Genomic DNA, 19,670 nt, shown 5'->3' with positions numbered 1-19,670 from the left:
AGGCGGACTCGACCCCTCTATGCAAATGAAAGGAGGGCGGGGCCCAATGGTCATCGCCTGCTGCTCCGGGGCGGGACTGGAGCAGCCGCAGGGGCGGGGCCCGGGCAAGAGGGGAAGCAGCAAGGGAGAGCGGCGTCACCAAACCTTACTTCTGAGTTGGGCTGAAAGCCAGTGGAATAAAGTTGGGTATCCACTTATATAGTTTGCTATTTATTCTGACGTCACATATACTTAAAATCTCAGAAGCATCAGCTTTTTCCTCTCGCGGTAGAGAAACGGGCAAGCCCTGCAGCCAGCCCTGCCCTCTCTTAAATGAATTTTGGCAACAGATATCTCAGCTTTGAGATGGAATCTTGCTCTACAGTGTAGTTTCATATATACTTAAAAACAGATGTCACAAAGAATAACCCTCATTTAGCAACGCTTTACTGTCATGACCTTCATCTGCCTTCTCTCAATCCTGATCTTTCCGTGCTACAGTGATACCCACAGAACAGTCCAACAGGGCTATAGCAGCAGCCTGTATAAACTCCTCTTACACCAGACCCTGAATAAACTCTAAGTCAACTTCCCACGCACTAACCTACAGATTTTCCTAAAGACGAGTAGCACAATACAAAACAACTGAGAATGACATGGGAGCTCAGGTAAGGTGACAGGTTTCAAGGCAATACTCTTCTTTTTGTGGCTGCAGCACGTGACACTCAAAGGCTGTTGCATTGCTGCTATGATAAAAAACACATCTTTGTTAGCTGCCTTAACTCTCAGACACTCTATGATGTTTCAAATTCAGCTATTTTAATTATTCGCCTATACTGATCACAGTGAAGGCAAAAGACAAAGCAGTCACAAAATTTCAGAGAGCTTTTAAGAGGTTGCTCTTCCAACGTCAATATCTTTTCGGTTTTGTGCTGTCATCGTGCACAGTTGATTCAAGTACTGTTTATTTTTTTGGGTATCCAAATGATTTGTTGATTTGTTTTTCTTCTCCACGCACCCTGCAGGAAAAGCAGATGGCAGACTCAGCACACAGAATATCTGTGTTAAAATAAAGACTCACAGTAAGTTGTACAATTAAATAACTGTTCTAAGAAATAAGTTAATTTCCATTTATGACCAGCAGCTTTTGTTATTTTAAAAAGAAAAAAAATCAGACCTAGAGTCGTATTTATTACTAACCCTTTAACATGTTTTCCTATAAAAATAGCACAGAAGTGGTATTCATTTCTTCTTTAATTATGCATGAGGAATACTTGTTTCAGACTTTTCCCAGTTGGACAAGAGCTTCTAAATTCCATGAAAATGCTCACTACACCTTAAAAGATTATTTTGATTTTATTGTGAGTGAAAGTTGCATGCTGAAAAATGGCGTGTTTTAAACAAGCTAAGATAGCATTAACTGCAATCAGCTTTTTAAAAAATCCATTCATAAATGCTTGAAGCCATTAAAGTTTAAAAATGAGATAAAAAATCTGAGCCAAAGCCAATTGCTGATGTAAGAAGAAATTCCAAATTCAGGACAGATTATTTGATCTTCAGGGCTTCCTGCAAAGCTAGTCATCTTTACTGAAGCTTTTGGAAGCTTTCAAGGAAGAACAGGGCTTCCATTGCTTTATTCTTCTCAAAAAAAAAAAACAAAAAAAACAGAGGAGAAACTCTTCACAAAGTGCCAGCATGCAATTTTAACCATGTATTTGAAAAGTAAAAATAAGTGTTCTTAGTAAGTTTTAAAAATAAGTAATAAATTATATTAAATTTGTCTGCCTCTTGATGGCTAGAGAGATTATTTGAACAGACAACACTCACCTGCTCTGTGGTTATGGGGTGTTGTGTATCATTCCCACTCCACTAATGGCTATTTAAGAACACTCTTCAGCTGGTTTAGACTAAGAAAGATTCAAGATTGAAAATAAGACAAACAAAAGTGGCTAAGCTCAGCCTGATTTACCTGAATCTGAACAAGTAGAACTTTATTTTTCTGTATCTGTGTCTAAACCACTCTTGTTTATTGCTTTTTCAAGTTCCTAAAAGTTTAAGGCAAAAGAAAATTTATTTAATATCCAGAAATGTTATGGAAATGGCTAGTTTTTCTATATTGTGAGATGCTGGAGAAAGTAGTGACTGTAGTTTTTGTAGGATTCTTTTTTCCTTTCCCGTTTGGTTAAAATTACCATTGTAGCAACCACACGCTGCTGTTTAAATGAAACTGAAATACTATTTATGCTCCAACTGCAACTGTCATCATCTTTGTTTAGTTAGCAAAATGTAATAAAGCTGTTTTTGAAATTGCTATCAATGTTCTTCCTTGCTAGACTACACGTTCTTCCCCACAAAAACTACTGCATTGAGAGTACATGTTAATAAACAAGACAAAGCCATCAAATGAAAGTGTACCTAGAGGCTAGGGAGAGGTAAAGTATAGAAGGAGCTGCAATCAGATCCCACTGTCACCTTCTTCAGGGACATTGCAAATAACAGATTAAGATTACTTTCATTTTCCCTTAATCATCCTTAATCATCATTGATGATTAAGGTTCTGCACTCAGCACTGAGGAACAAGTCTCAGGATGTAGCTAGCTGTATTTTAGGGTTTTTTTTTTTTTTTTTTTTTTTTTTTAAGTCAGTCTAACACACACACACAATCATGAGGACATTCCACCTGCACATTTACTAGTTATATTATTGAAGAAGTCCCATAAATATAACAATCTTTTGCTTTTCCCACCTAGGAAAAAAATGATTTTCCCCCATGTTACTGTTCAGAAAGAGCTGTCCTCTAGTTCTGTTCAGCTAGGTACTGTTCCTTCAAAATTGCACAGGGAACACTGAGCAATCTCCAAATGACTGTAGGATTGATAAGCATTTTTCTGTCCCTACTCCCTCAACAATGCCATGTTACTTAGTCCCTTCCATTCCCTCTCTACTGTACCACCTTCTGCAGCACACTGCAATATTAAATCAAGGCAAGTCGGATTAAAGGGATTATAAACAATACATATTTAACTTGGATCAATTCTATAATCCAGTTCAAATAATTCTCATGCAAAAGCAGTTCCATCATTTTAATGGAAAGAAAGGTCTAGGAGTGAAAGTGAGCAGCTAAGGAAGAATGAGTTAGAACAAATACCTTCAGGTTTCTCTCTTCCCAGCAATGGATTCATGAGGAAAGGCAGAATGCAAAAAATGCAAGATGATTCTTGCTTCTCATCTGATTTAAACTGTAGAATGAAAACTAGGCTAAGCCCTTTCCCAAGTATTTGGTATTTTGCTAATCAACAGACAAGTGCCAGAAATGAAATGTGTCAACAGAAAATAAAATATTAGAAAACACAGCCTTGGGTTATAAGAAATCTCTTAATGTAAATAAATAGCATGCAAAAGAACACAGTTCAGCTTCTATTATATGTTCATTTTCACATCTTTTCCTGTGATGTCTTGAGTACTCAATCTTTATTGAATGGATGCATTCCAGAAAGAAAACATAAACATAGAGGTTAGTTGTGTGATAAGAATGCATAGTTTAAGTCATGAGAGCTATACTTCTAGACCAATTCAGATTTTTTCCAACACTAAAGCCAAGCACTGCATCACAATTAAATCCCAACACACTAACCCTGCCATGCTAGTATTAGAAAACACCTGAAGTTTTGGAATACATCTAGACTTCTGTCCATGGAGTGCAACCTCACCCAGTCTTAAAATGCCGTTTGTGTGTTGCTTTACTCTCAGTTTCTTACATACATCTCTCCTACTATTTCTAGTGAAGCTGCATCCGTTTTGAAGCCAGAAGGGTAAGGCAATCTCATAGATAATCTTTCTTGAGAACACTGACACTCCAGTATTTTCTACGTTTTCAGCTTGCTAATTTCCCCAACTTCTCAAAAGCTTTGTTTGTCAAGATACATTTTATTAGTTAGTGAACTTCTATTGCAGTTTTATTCACACCCTGAATATAAAGGGTGGTTTTAGGCTTAATTATCTTAATTACACAGACCAGCTTCTTTCCATAGCTATTCCTCAACACTGGCTTCAGAAATCTTCAAAAACAGTTGAAAATCTTCTCATTATTATCGTAGAAGCTGTATGTTTAAAGAGGACAATTAAATATGTTGTAAATCTAGCACTAAATCCTGCTTCTTGTGTGCATTTCTATTGAAGCCTGTAGGAATTAGCATGGAAGTAAAATGAAATCATTGTGTAATAGTTCTAATGTTATGCAGTGTTTAAAACCATAACAAAACACAGATGTACTTAAATGCAGCCAGGGTAACCAGCAATCAAATACAGAACATTGTTTTTCTGTACCTACAGAAATAAAATTACAAGAGGTCAAATCTATTGATACTTTTGTTTTAAATGTACAAAAGCTTGCCATTACACCCGTGGATTTGCACTGGAAAAAGGAAAAACTTCATCTGTAGCCTGACACTCAATAGCAGCTCACAAGATGTAGTAACTTGAAAAAGAGAAAAAACACTCCTGTATTGTATACACGGTCGCTAGGTGACCACTAAGTACAGAGCTCTTCTTTTAAGCATTCAAAGGCAGGAAAGGCCACGAAGATCAGACATACAGGCTGTAACTACAGTTTGTACAGGGTGACTAGTTCTGTAGCACTCTTTTAACCTCACTGTGACAAGATGTGGTGTACTTATCTGCAGAGTAGCTGTACCAAAACCAGCCTCTGTAGTAAGAATATCAGGACAGAACATAGAAGCACAGTCTGGACATATGATGTATATACATCCCTGCTAATTATAAGGATCCCTGTGTCTTAGTGGAGTGGACCATAACTTGACCCAGGAGGTCCTCCTCATTCTGCACATCTGAGACGGATTTTGATTACTATGGATGGAGCTGTGCTGCACCCTAAACTTTTTGTGGAAAATGACAAGAACATTTCTCCAAATCAAGGGATAATTTCTTTTTATTTTCAGGAAAAGACCAGTTTCACTGCGATAAATACCTGGATGTATCTCAGTCAGTTCCAGCAGAAATAAAAAAATCTCTTAATGAACAACATCCAAGTGCTACTTTATTACAGAAATGTCAGCAAGGGATAGAACAAGAAGCTAACCAGAAGTTCAAAAGTGAAAAAAAAACCCACACAATTCCAAGGATTAATTAGAGGTCCCAGGTATTGACATGCTCTGTTACACTTACGAAAAACACTCATCTCTCCAAAATGGAATGTTACAGAGCAGCCCTGAACAAGAGAGATACATCCTGTATCTAAGTTGTGGTATTTGGGGAAAGGTGTCGATTTCTTGTTTCTTCATAGGCAGTATACAAAACACACACAACCAGTCTGAGGAATTTACATGGACATTTCAAAACAACAACAACAACAACAAAACCAACATTATCAGCCCATGGTAAGCTCAGTTCTACCAGAAAATACCATTTTCAGTGTGTAGAAGAAAACAAAGGCCTGAGATACTCTCTCTTCAATAAATAAATAAGTAAATAAATAAATGAAACGAGGCAGCATTCCAAAAAGGCTACTGTCACCTCAGTAATGCACCAGTCCACATCTTTAAACTGCCAAATAAATTATCCTAACGGTTTAACAGTTAAGACTTCCAAGTTCAGCTGGATAGAACTCAGCTTCTGACTCATGTTCACTAAGGACAGCTGGAGAGGTGAAAGACATCTGACAATGACATTTTGAGTCTACTTAAATCATATAATCAGTAGGGTTTTAATCTGAGCCTAATCCTTTGAATGACCATTTGAGATAATTCATGTGAATTAGACAACATTGTATTTATGGGCTAGCATGAGGATTTGAAGAAAAGGGTGCATCACAGAGGAAGGGTGTGCAGAAATAAGTAAGATAGATATGCTCTTAGGAAAAAAAAAAAAAAGGTGGATTAACCACATTTAGATAGAGATATGCTGGAATGACACATTGCGCATAAGATTTACTGTCCTGAGCGATCTGCCAAAGAAGATCCAAGCCTGGATACAGTGCTCATTTGAGTGCTGAAGGGTTCTGACTTACTGTCTACCTTCACCCAGTTCCAGATAAAAACAGCATTGGTTCTGCCTACTTCTTTTTTGATGGAATCTGGATTTGTGCCAGTTGTATGGTAGTTTCTGCTCACCCCTGACCAGCTGTCGATGAGAACAATATGCCCGTTTACAAGTTTAAAGCTGTTTGAAGCTGACAAACAGCACAGAAGTCACACTCTTCTACCTTGAGAGGAAGAAAAATAAAATCACACAGTGTTAGAAAACACAGGTTACAGAATTATTACTACATTCAAGATTGTGGGTGGAAGCTGATCTACTATTCAGATACTGATCTGGAACTGGCAAAGACTACAGAGATATAGCTATGAACAATTGTTTACACAAGATTTATTAAATGAAGCATGCCACATATTGACAACAAAAAATAAATACAAAATAAAGAAATTGTAGCTGCATATGTGAAATGAAGGATCAGCAATTAGGCAAAAGGATTTACAAGAGCCATCATGAGATGACGAGACATTGAATGCCAGGCCAGTTCTACTTACTATTTTATCTCTTCTCTAAAGAGAAAGCTTGCTGGGGCAATTTATCAGATCATTGGCGTGGAAATAAATGGAAAAAAAAAAACAACAACAAAAACACTACTTCTAGCTTTGTCACCAGTTTTCCCTGCTGTCAGGTCACAAGATCTTAGGTTCTTGCTTAACTGCAGGCTTAAATGCAAGGCTCTCCCAGAGCAAACATTACTCTGAAGTATGCTCAATAATCCTAAGGAATCCACTGCTAAAAGCACAACTTGTGAGTCACGGAGTAGTTGAGGTTGGAAGGGACCTCTGGAGGTGATCTGATTGCCCCTACTCCACTGAAGGAGAGCCACCTACAATGGGGTGCTCAGGACATCATCTAGATGGATTTTCAAAATGCCCCAGGATGACGACTCTACAGCCTCTCCAGGCAACCTGTGCCAGTGGTTGTTCACTTATGCAGTATAGAAATGCTCCTTGATGGTCAGGGAGAACTTCTTGTGTTCTGGCACTAAGCACCACTTCCCCATCATAAAGCCTGGTTTAGCAATAGGGAACAGTATATTAGTTTACATTATTTTAGTTTAGCAATAAAACTTTCTAGCTTGGCTTTGCTTGATGTGTGAATGGCCTTGTTTCTGTCAACTATCTGGCTTCACAGAAGCACTGAAGTCACTTTTATCTTTGCATCCACAAGGATGCAAAGACTTTTTTCTTGAATTTCACATGTGCTGTTTTTGGTTATAGTACGCCAAGATAGAAATTTGTTCATGATGGCATAAGAAGCAATGGAAATTTGCCAAATTGGGGAAAAATAGCTAGAGGTCAGCCAAAAATCACCATGATGAAGCTGATGATGGTAAAATGAAGAGGAAGTAGGTGGCCTAGGACCTCTGGAGGCCCCTACCATGCATGCCCAGAAGGACATTAGCATACATTAATAAAGTTCTTGAAAAAGAATGAATATGTTTGCAAATGTATTGCATATGTGTATCTTAACTGTTAATATAAAACGTGAACACTGAGAGCATACTTAATTTGTCAAGTCACCCAGTAAATATCATGAGGAATAAAGGAATGTTGCTTTCTAACACCACACTAGGATTAGGGAGTTTGATTTCCGATTTTGGATGACACCCAGGCTGAACAGCCACTCCTTATAAAAGAAACACTCCAGTCCCCTCACCATCTTTGTGGCACTACAGTGGGCTCCTACCAGTAGGTCCGTGTCTCCCTTGAATAAGGGCCCAGAACTGGCCATACACTCCAGGCGTGGCCTCACCAATGCTGGGCATAGAGTTACAGACACTTCTGAGCATGTTAATATTGTCAGATCAGTAACTACTGAGATAATGCAGGAAAAGGTGGCAACCACTACTACTTCTCAAGTACAGGCTTATTCTACCAATTCCAAAAATAACATTTCATTTGGAACCAAGATTATCCAGTGAAAACCAACCACCTGTCAGAATATATAAATTACTAGCTCAGCTATATCTAACAGGCATGCATCTTCTAGCTTCCTTCATTTCACCATGACTTGCAAAAACAGAACAAAGCAAGACATTCAGTTTCTTTTTAAGTCACATAGGACTCATTTTACATTGCTTTCCCTCAGTTTGACACAGTCTTAATCTTTTAGCATCTCCCTTCCACAAAATACTAGGCATTCCACAAGAAAAAAAAAAAAAAAAACAGATTTACTCCTAAAGATGCTTTTGACATATGACAAATACTTATTTTAGATGAAAAGCTTCTATTAAAAGTTTTAGATAAAAGCTGGAAGTTACTTGATTTTGAAGGTGGTGTTAAAGCGTGTTTGGGCCAAATACACAACAAATTTTCCAGGTTTGATTTTTATTGTTAGTGACTTAACACATTAGTATCTTTGCATCATCATTCTATGTATTTTTAAAATCATTTATAGACAGATGGACTGCAAGGAATGTGAATAAGGAAAGCCAGCTCATGCTGCAGGGAGGAACACATGGTTCTGGCATACTAAAAATAAAAAGAAAGCATTAACACACCATATGCTGCAACAGCGAGTAGTATTAGATATGTTCCAATAACACCAGTGATGGTAAAAGTTCAGACCTACTAAAAAAAGTTGACTTGTCAGCTACCTCTGCCAATCATGTGATTCACTGTAAAAACTCATTTGTTTATATCTAACAATTTATTTTCTTTCATTTTACATGAACATTAGGGTAATGTGCCTAGTTAAAGAGTTACCCTTATCAACAAAGTTATTAGACATGTCAGAAAAATTGAAATACATCTGGCAAAACAAATTTCAGTTTATACACAGACCATGACTTAAATTACTGGCTTTGCACTGCAGCTGCAGTATCTGCCTATGCTGAAAGCTCTGATTTAAAGTCTGCATTAACACTACAATGTAGACACACATTCCATCTCAAGCTGTGCAACAGAAGCAGTAAAAAAAAAAAAAAGGAGCTCTTCACTAAAGTAATTGCTTGTAAGATCCTTTGTTATCACAAAGCAATGTAATTTCACCTCTGGTAATTCTCAAGTAACTTCAATAGTTCGGAAACCACAGGCAACATAGGTCTAAGAACATAGCTTGTATGCAAGTACATAGTGAGCACTCAAATCCTTTTTTTTTTTTTTCCCCTATGCCTTCAGGATAGCAAGCACAGATGGATTATTTTTTAGAATGTGTCAGTTAATGATCTTCTGGAAGAAGGCTAAAGTGACTTAGGAGAAGCAAATCTTTTAGGCAATAGAAACGCTTCAAATTGCCACACAACAGACAGGATCTAGTGACGGCATAGGTGGAATTGGGTGAAGAACTCTTAATTTAGTGCCACCACATCCTTGGGCAAATCTGAATTTGTTCTTCCAGTTTACAAAATGATGGCAACTTCAGGACTGACAGCAAAAGTTCTCAATCTCAGTCTTGCTGAAGTGCTCATTCATTATTACAGTGACCATCTCCAAGTATAACTATACACATGAAGACAATCACTACATTTTCTATAGTTTTTCTTCTTTTCTCTTGGTGTCAAAACAGAAGTCTGCCAATAAACTTTAGTCATCTCCTTTGTATCAAAGTCATTGAAGCAGAAAATAAAAATAGGACTGCTTTGCTCAACAGCTCTAACTGCAGCCCACCAGAAAACAAGGAGAGAGGAAATAGATTTAATCCACATTAAAAAGCATCAGTAAATCACCATTCTGCAGTTAAGCCTGCAAGGTGATTGACCATCAGCAAAAACACGCATAAGAATGTTTTCATCAGTGACATGTGTCAAGGAAAGGTAGATTTTAAATAAAAGACCCATGGTTTAGGTTTTGTAGATTCTACCTGAAGGGTTTTAAGTATACTGAACTATTTAGAAGTACAGCTGATTCAAGGCAAAAAAAACTCCACATTTGTCTTAATTTCAGAAGATAAATTTTGTTAGCATTCAGTGATCATCCGAAGTCTGGAGAACAAAATAAAACCAAAGCAACTCAGTGGTTTATTCAATAATATTTAGTTTATTACACAAGAAATTATTCAAGTGAAGTTTAGATTCTTCAAATAATGTGAAGAGACTACTGCTATAGGCACAAACAAGGAAATAAGGATACTTAAAAGCAGCAGAAAATGCTAAGATGCCCTTGCTTCAGTGTTACTAAGGGGACAACGGAAGGAATAGATCTCCTGTAGTTTGCTTTATCTCAGTGTAGATATTGCAATGTATGAGGACTTCGTACTTCAGTTTCTGGTAAGAAATTAGTGGTCTATATTAAAAGATCAGCATTAATAAGGACTAAGAATAGGCCTCCTAATACAGCATTTCCAGATTCAGAAATTTGATACAGTGGATTTACGGAAATTCCTATTCAAAAGAAAAGGATTTGTGACATTTGGATCATAACCACTGCACTGAATCCAATTTTTGTTATTTAACTGTTTAACTGTTAGATTGTTACTAAACTGTTAATCTTGGCAATTGTTAGGGAACCTTGGTGAGCAAATAGTCAACCTTCTTATTCAAACAGCTTGAGCAGAAAACAATAGCTTAATATCCATTGCTGACATGAGTGTAATCCTCTGACGAACAGAGTTATGAAACCACCACATTATTTTTCGTACTACATTTTCACCAAGGCACACTTTTTCTGCAGTCTTTCAAAAAACTCATTTCATCCTTGAAGGCTCCAAACTTCATTTCAATCAATACTACTTAGTTATGTAGTCTTTTCATTGAATAAAGCTTTTCAAATCAATCCAGAAGTCAGATCTGATACAACTGAATAATCCCATTAACAATCCCAAGAATTTCAAAACGAAGTTTTCTTTAAGTACGGTTTATCCTTGCTTACTACCCCATATAACACGTAAAAGATTAAATGCAGAAGTCTTCCTCAGTATTTCAGGTAAATCATTAAAGAGCAGCACTAAATACAAGTATTCAAGTTCAAAAAATTAATATTTTCCTATGTAGCCTAAGGCTACCATTCCCATTCATTGACATTATTGTGCTAATGATATAGTGTGACTACTAAAATAATTTTCCAGTGCTTAAAGGTTTCTGGATACAAGAAATGCCATTTCAACTATGCACAACTACAGAATCCTAGAACAGCCCAGGCTAGAAGAGACTTTGATCATCTAGTTAGTCCAACTTTTAGTAGGAAATGGAAGTCAAGATGGTTTTATTCACCACTCTGCCCAGTTATGTCCTCAAAACCTTCCATGAGGACGTCAACTCACTCATAGAATCTTTTTTTAGCATCCTGGTTTCAGCTGTGGCAGAGTTAGTCTTCATAGTATCTGGTATGATGCTATGATTTGGCTTCAGGAGAAAACAGTGCTGCTAACACACCAATGTTTTAGTTGTTGCTGAGTAGTGCAGATCCAAGGATGCTTCAGCTTCTCCTACTGCCCTGCCAGCAAGGGGATCTAGGGGTGCAAAGAACTATGAAGGGATAGAAGCAAGACAGCTGACCCAGGCTGGACATTCCACACCATATGACATCATGTAGAACTATAAAGCTGAGGGAGATGGCTGGGAGAAGCAGCTGCTGCTCAGGGACAGGCTGAGCATCAGTCAGCAGGTGGTGAGCAATTGCACTGTGTATAATTTGTTTTCTAAGTATACATAAAGTAATGAGATATATAATGGTAATGATATACCAACATATTTATATTTATCATGATTATTATTTTTCTCTTCCTTTTCTGTCTTAGTAAGTAAGTAATTTTCATTTCAACTTACAAGATCTACTTTCGTTTCCCCTCACCTTCTATTCTCTCCCCTATCCCACTAGGAGCAAACAGCTGTGCTAAGCTGCCTGTCAAGTTAAACCACAACATACAATAAACGTAAAATTATTGTTATGATAGTATTTTGAATGATTAGAAATAAACAGATTTCATAAGAACATTAATTTAAAGTAACCATATGTAGATGTTAACAATTATTGTCAAAGAAGACAATTTGAGAATGTAATGAAAAACCTCATTTTTTTCAATCGGTTCATCTCAAAAATACAACAGAACATAAAACACATGACCTAATTATGTTGGTTTTTTTTTTTTACTTTTTATTTTCAAATGTTGACTACCCCAAAACTGCATTAATGCAGATCCCATAAAGTAAGATATCAAAAGTTACTGATTTGTCAGCTGCATACATTCCTTACTGTTTGTGTGTAAGATTATTTAAATCTTACATTGGTAAAAAGAAAATGCACTACAAGAGTTTCATTATCAGTATCAGTGTTATTTTAAAACTATGAAAAGTGGTGGTGATTACTAACGTAAACTACTAAAGAGCTCAAGGGAAAATGAAAAATCTTTAAGTATATAAAGAACAAACTTCCTTGGGATGTGCTGAGAAGTAGTGACTAACTACTGTGCTCATTAGTATACCATCTAACATCTATATATAAACTATGAACTCAAGCGTAGCTTGACTGTAGCTCCAGCCAAGACTGAACAAGTATATGCTCTACAACACCAGTTGCTTCAGGAAAGAATTATTAATAAGAGATAATAGTTTAAGAGGTTCTCTGCAAGCAGCTCTTGAGCAGACTCTGTTGGATTGCAGCTTAATTTCTTTCTTTTTTTTTTTTTTTTTTTTTCTTTTGTAGTCCCAGTGTTTGGCTACAGGACTTAAACTAACAATCTGGAAAAAAATAACAAGAGGTCTATTCATGGGCTTTTACCAGTCAATAGTTATAATTGAGCAATGATACTAGGTGTACTGGTGGACAAAAAATGCTAGACATGAGCCAGCTAGAAATTAGTGGTTGTAGCTCAGAAAGCCAATTGTATCTTTTGCTACCTTAAAACAAACAAAAAAACAAACAAACACAATGTGTGGCCATCAGTGAGGGAAACAATTGTCCCCTTCCATTCCACTCTTGCGAGACCCCATCTTGACTACCATGTTTACCTCCAGGTCCCCCAGCACAAGAAAGACATGGAGCTGTTGGAGCAAGTCCAGAGGAATCCACAGAGATGATGATAGAGCTGGAGCACCTCTTCTACAAAGAAACGTTAAGGGAGCTGGGCTTGTTCAGCTTGGAGAAGAAGAGGTTCCAGGGAGGCCTCCTTTGTGGCCTTCCAGTATCTAAAAGGGACTTCTGGGAAAGATGGGGAAGAATTCTTTACTAGAGGGTGTCATGACAGGACAAGTGGTAATGATTTTAAATTAAAAAAGGGTAGGTTTGGATTACATTTAGCAAAGGGTTTTGTTTGTTTTTGTTTGTTTGTTTTGTTGCTGTTGTTGTTTTTACTCAGAGGGTGGTGAGCACTGACTGCCCAGAGAAACTGTGGGTGCCCCATCCTTGGGCGTGTTCAAGGCCAGGATGGATAGGTCTTGGACAGCCTGATTTGGTGGATGGCAGCCCTGCCTGTGGCACGGGTGGAGAAGTTGGAACCAGATGATCTTCAAGGACCCTTCTAATCTAAGTCTTTTCCTAGAATTACAGAATGGCTGCTTAAGGATATAAGCAAAGAATTCCATGTAGTAACTGATGTTCTTATTCACCTAAACCATAATATTACTTATAAGTCCCTACAGTTCACATTTGCAAGCTGACACCAGTACACTCCCATACCTCTGTCACTGAGGTCCACTGAGAAGTGCACATAATCACATGACTTTGAACTATCTAAAATTTTATATTGGCATCACTCAGTAGCTATGGTTAATCACTGCCTCAGACTTGATGCCTCTCTTGCTTACGCTTGGTATCAAGAGCTTCCTTGCAAAGGAACTTTTTTTCCACAAAAAGCTCAAAGGAAACATTTGAGAAGCTCTCAGTACTGTTCAGCTTTGGCAGGAGGAAAAAAAAAAAAATGTTCTGTAATTAACACTAAACTCTTCAAATTAATTATTTGAGTCTTCCTTTATCATGAAGTAAAAAATGTATTTTCATGAAAACAGAGAAGATCTAAGGAAATAGAATATAGGAAGCTAAGAGATCATTATTGATACAGCCTAAAACACCAGTTAAATTGCTTTCCAATTTAGTTACTTATCTCAAGTAGGAAATACACTTTACATAAAATAGGCATCATCAACAAGTTTGTAGTATCCTTCACTTGGTGAACAACAGACAGCAGTAAAGGTTATCCCATGAAGTATTTGTCTGCTTGTGAAAACAATTAAGCTAAAACAAAACAAAAAGTGACAAATATTCTGATAAATTATACATGCTTGTATACAAAGCATGAATGACCTTTAAGGCTTCTACAGTTATTAAACTGGATCTCATTTATTAAAACACATATTAAAGCAATGTTGAAAGATAGCAAAGGCAGTCCAAAATCAAGATCTTCAAGACAGACAAACTAAATTTGGATTCAAATTTTACTTAACAGAAAGACTGTTGATCAAAGCATAATTAATCACATCTTGAATATAAAAACCCTAGAGACAAAATAAGCGCACACAGCACAGTGGGGACTGGAAAGTGTACATAGTATATAGCATGTTGGTCAGCTTTGATGATGGTTGCCACGTTGTTGCAGCCTTGTATTAACAAGACTGCAAGTCAGGCAGTGTTTCCATGGAGATGTAATACCTTTTATTAGACTAATGTAGATAGAAAAAAGATCTGATGTGTGTCTAGGTCACTCTGTGACCTAAAGCTTGCCTGGAACTGTGTCCCATTATAAGCCAGCCTAATAAAAGATGATTACCTCCCTTCACAAGCCTTGTCCGATATATATTATTATATCAAGTGCAGTCTCCAGAAAGAGATGATAGCAAAGATCAGGATACTGGTTTAGTATGAATCATGTACAGTGACCACTCTTCAATACAACACATAATCTCTCAAAACTGTTGCAGCCCTTCATTGAAATGTCATTAGCAGACAAAAAAAAAAAAAAAAAAAAAAACCACCAAAAAAAACCACAGAAAAACAACCTACAGACTATACCTAACAAGCAGAAAGCTCTCAGATGCAGAGTAACACGACAGCACATTTGGGGAACTACTTAGATTGAGGGAGTGGTATCCTACCTGTTTAAGCCTGAAACAATGCTAAGGAAGAAGGCAGCAGAACCAGGAAGAATTTCTCAGGAGAACAAAGGTTTTTACAGCAGTGTTTATTTTTTTATAAAGTTCCTATATTACAGGAGTTGTGTTTCTCTTAGAGAGAAGAGCCAACATAAGCTAAGTAGCAACCCAATGTGAATAGTTGGCAGTTGGAGAAAGGAAGTCCAAGCTAGTTACCTTCTCAGCTCTCTGAATTGGGTTTAGTAGTTGTCTTTTTAAGGAAGTATTCAAATGCCCTGAAAAGATCTGTGAGATACCAGTTTTCAGACGGTTCCTTGGCTTTCATTGCCAAGATTTTTCTGAGAAAGCATCAAGTCACACTAGAACAAGTTAGGCATTTCAAGTTTCTCAGCTTTATTTCACAATAAAGGATATAAGCCTCTGCTTAAGGTGTATTCTCATAACACAGCTGCACATCCGACAGCTCTTCAACAAGCATTATGCATTTTATAACTGATATTACATTAGGTTGCTCATCTTGAAAAGTTTTCCTGTTCTACCTTCCAAATACTTCAGGATACAGAAGCCATGGGCAAACTTGACTGCAACCAGAATAACCTAACACTAATAGTAGTAAATGGCAATTTCCATTTACTAGTGTCTGGTAAGTGTTTCTCATACTGCAGAGATGACTGCGACTAGTCAGAGAGCAAGACTAGAACACATCCATCCATCTAAACGTTCCTAAGACCACATGGAAGTATAATATTTAAAAACAATGAACAAAGGCAAGGATACTGCCTGAGTATGTAAGACTAAGTTACTTTTCTTTCTGACAGCAACTCTCCTTTCACAAAGAAGTGGGATTAGCATTTGCCAAAACCATATTGTTCTTGATTTGCTAAGCTCCTCATATTGCATTATATGCGTTATGAAAACATTATGAAAATAACCTAAAAAGAAAAGTCAGAACTTGAATTGTAGCATCTCTTTGTGTAAATAAGAAGAACAAACAGAAGAGTCAAGACCTGCATTAGCAAAGACAACAATATACTCAGCTGTTAGAACTGGACACAGCCAAGGCTCTTGCAACCTTCTGGAAGAAAAAAAAAATAAATAAATAACAACAAACAAAACACAAAAGCCATACAAAGACCCAAACCAAACAAAATCACAAACAAACTGAAGTTGATCCCAAATGGATCAAGGAAGTGGGAAGAGGTGAAATAGAGAAGAAAATCTCCCCTTTGAAATTTGATAGCCCTAGGTGATACTCAAGTATAAATGAGAATTGCAGTTTTCAAGTTTGGACAAAACTCTAAAGTCATTTAAACAAACAAACAAGAAGCCTTCACCACACCTTCAAAAGCAGCAACATCCAAAAAAAAAAAAAAGCAAAAAAAAAAAGCAAAAAAAAATCTTAAGACTATATTTTCTGTTTCTCTAAGTGACTACTGCCTAGATCAACTGCAAGTCAACTGAGCTACTCATCTTAATATCCAGTCAGAAACTACTAGAAACACAAAGTCTCTAATATGTGAGTTCTCCAGCATAAGTCAAAGTAATTCAGCAATTGAAAATTCTTGTATTCCCTTCCTCTAGTCAAGAAAAACTAAACCCGCAACTGAGGAACTAAGAAGGACAGCAAATTTTGGTAGTAAAAGAAATGAAGAGGAGGAAGATGTTAAAGAAACTGAAAGTGGAATACATGACAATTGTACTTCACCAGAATCGGACAAGCTTATATTAGGCAATGTAAACATAAACCTACACTCTTTTTCCTCACTCCTACACAGTATCTTCTTTTTTCAGAAGGTATAGAACATCTTTGCAGATAGAATTTTTATAATCATTTCTAAAGATTGCCAACGAATTTTAAAATGTAACAGGAAAAGTTAATTCATATATTAAGATGAATATAAAAATTAATGACAGAAGCAGCTAAATGCAAAAAAACTCACAAATATGAGTCTTAATATTGACATGAAACTTGCCACAGTATTGAGAACATTTTTTTTCCACTAGGAAAAGATAGATCGTTTACTCAGACAGTTTGTGGGAAAAAAGAAAACAGAATGCCACTATGGCACCACTTTGAATGCATCTATCAGAAAATAAGTTAATTAGAACGGTTTTGCTGGTTTGAGCAAAAAGCTTATGCATTTATGGAATTGCTTCTAAATTGCATTCTAACGAGCACAGAGAAGCTTTCTAGAAAAACTGAAGTGGAAGGAAACTCTGATGAGTGCTGATGAAATAAACTTATAATCTTTAGGAAGAGGAACACCAGGCCAAAAGCATAATTAAAACAAAAACAAATTCAGAGAATTGATAAGTCAGATCATCTCAGATGCAAAAATGCTCTATATCACATTAATGAATTAGAAAGTAGACACAGAATCATAGAATTGTTTGAATTGGAATGGACCCATAAAGGCCATCTAATCCAACTTCACTGCACTGAACTGGGATACCATAGCTCAGAGCCTGGTCCAGCCTGGCCTTGAATGTCTCCAAAGACAGGGTTTCCACCATCTCGCTGGGCAACATCTTCCAGTGCCTCATCATCCTTACTGTAAAACATTTCTTCCTTATACCTGGTGTAAATTTTCCATCATTTCAAACTAGGGGCATACTCTAAAGTCTCTTGAGGTCATCTATGAGAGTTGCTCTTTAGAAAAAGAAAAAAAAAAAGTGAAGAAAAGCAAAAGAACAAAACACCATCAACAATACCCAGTAAGCCAAAAATAACAATCCACACTCAAAAGAGTGATAGACAAAAGATTCATATGCATTAAAGATTCAGATAGATGCCAGTACTATAAAGGCATTTGGGCAACTTTCCATGCTCTCTTTTAAGGAGGAATTCACATTTATCCCATGGATCTGTTATGAATTATAACGCTCAATGCTTGTCATATTATTTCCACATTTACATGCTGTATTGAAATTACCACAGCACCACATCAGACAAAAACTTGTAAGCACCACTAATTTATAACAGACGTGTTACTTAAGAGGTGCATTGAGGAACCCTAATACATTTCAGTTACAGAATAATCCACAAAAATAACATGGAAAAGCTTAGAATCTTTTAACAACTTACAGAATTTCAGAACCATAATATCTTAGAAGTGAGTGACAAACGGTTTTCTCACAACTCTTTTAGAATTGAAATGTCTAATTTCACTTGATTTAATTGAACACTAGGTATTATTCAAACCTACACTATATTTTTGTCATTACATGGTGCAGTTTCTGGAATCAGAGTAACTGAAAGGCAGCACTGCATTGCCTCTTGGTCAAAGAAGACCACATCAGTAGGAAAAAAGGAAGAAAGGAAGGACTTCAACTCCTTTTTTCTCCCAGCACACACAAATCTCAAATGACAAAGATGTAAGGGAGATGATAAAGAACAAGGGCCACAGTTAACCAGCCTGACTTACTTAGTGACAATTCTGAAAGTTACCAAATAAAAACCATACAGTCTGACCACATAAACCAAGATCCTCTCCTTTCAGCAACAGCCAGATAACACCTGTCAGTATGCAAGATTTAGAAAACTAACAAAGAGAAAAATGTAGTCTCAAACCAACCAGACCCTCAGCAGAGGCTGCCCATTTATCACAGTTCTGAAGTCCTATGTGTTACAAAAACTGTGTCTCAATAGCATACTGTGCCTCTTTGTCTCTCAAGTGACACAAACCACACATTTAACAGATCAACCAGAACTCACTGTTCTTGACATGTCTTCTTACAAGCAACTTCTCTGTGAATTCCTACTCTTCCTCCAACCACTAATTTACCTTTCAACTCCTACTCACTTGAGACGCAGTCAAGCTGTGCTGCACCTGACTTGAAGGGCCCTATCCCTCTCCAGAGGACAACGAAGTAAACACACGCATTGTGCAGACTTCACAAAGGCCCAGGACCAGCTGTTACCCGTGATCAGCTGTTATCTGTGGATGCCAGCACAACTGACCAGCCGCAGCCACCGCGGTACCTCTGACCTTAAGGAAGTTCTGAAAGACAAAAAGAAAAAAAATAAACCATAATGAGAAAGGCAAATATACTATCAATCGGCACGTTTCACCTCCAGCACTCACATCTGCCCCAACGTGATCGCGCTTCAGCCCCTCGCGGGGCAAGGGCCACCCGCACAGCTCGGATCGCTTCCCCGGCAGGCAGAGATAGCGGCTGCACTCGGAGCAGGGCAGAGAGGCTGACTGACTCCTCTTCCCCCTTGTCCTCAGGCAGATGTCACCCGAAATGCGGTCGTCTCCTTTCCCCAAACTGCTCCGATCACTCAGTGCGACCAGCGCTTCGGTTCGGGGATCGTCCAACTACGCCCGGACACAGCCCGATGCCGATGCCGCTCCCGGCTCCGCGCGGCGCCCGCTTTACTCTGCTCAGCCCTGCGTAGAGCGCCCCATAGCGGCCTCCCGCCGCATGGACACCAAAAAGAGCCTCGCAGCGAAGCGCTAACCAATACTTCCCATCCCCGAGAGGGGCAGAGGAAGCAGACGTACTGAGCCGGGGCGGAAGTGTCGCGGGGAGGGGAAATCGTGCCCTTAACCAAGATGGTGTAGGGAGACCGCCCTTAGTAGGGTGTGTGAGCATCGCTGCCTCACTGCCTGCGCGCAGGTGTATGCGGTTGCTCACATGCCCGCAGCATTGCAGTTCTTTGCAGTTCTCT

General features: G+C 37.9%; 1 long non-coding RNA gene across 1 annotated transcript; it reads right to left on the bottom strand.

The window, feature by feature from the left end:
- Window positions 1–278: 278 nt before the first annotated feature.
- LOC125689748 (uncharacterized) lies at window positions 279–18,990 on the bottom strand. The gene is made up of 3 exons (XR_007375414.1): window positions 18,799–18,990; window positions 1,949–2,024; window positions 279–998 (listed from the first exon to the last, which is right to left on the bottom strand). It is a non-coding gene; the product is annotated as an uncharacterized LOC125689748 (long non-coding RNA).
- Window positions 18,991–19,670: the final 680 nt, after the last annotated feature.

The sequence above is a fragment of the Lagopus muta genome, chromosome 2, assembly GCF_023343835.1.
Source record: "Lagopus muta isolate bLagMut1 chromosome 2, bLagMut1 primary, whole genome shotgun sequence".
In the NCBI taxonomy this organism is placed as follows: domain Eukaryota; kingdom Metazoa; phylum Chordata; class Aves; order Galliformes; family Phasianidae; genus Lagopus; species Lagopus muta.
Note: the sequence above shows the minus strand (reverse complement) of the source record. Positions and strands in the feature narration are given on the sequence as shown.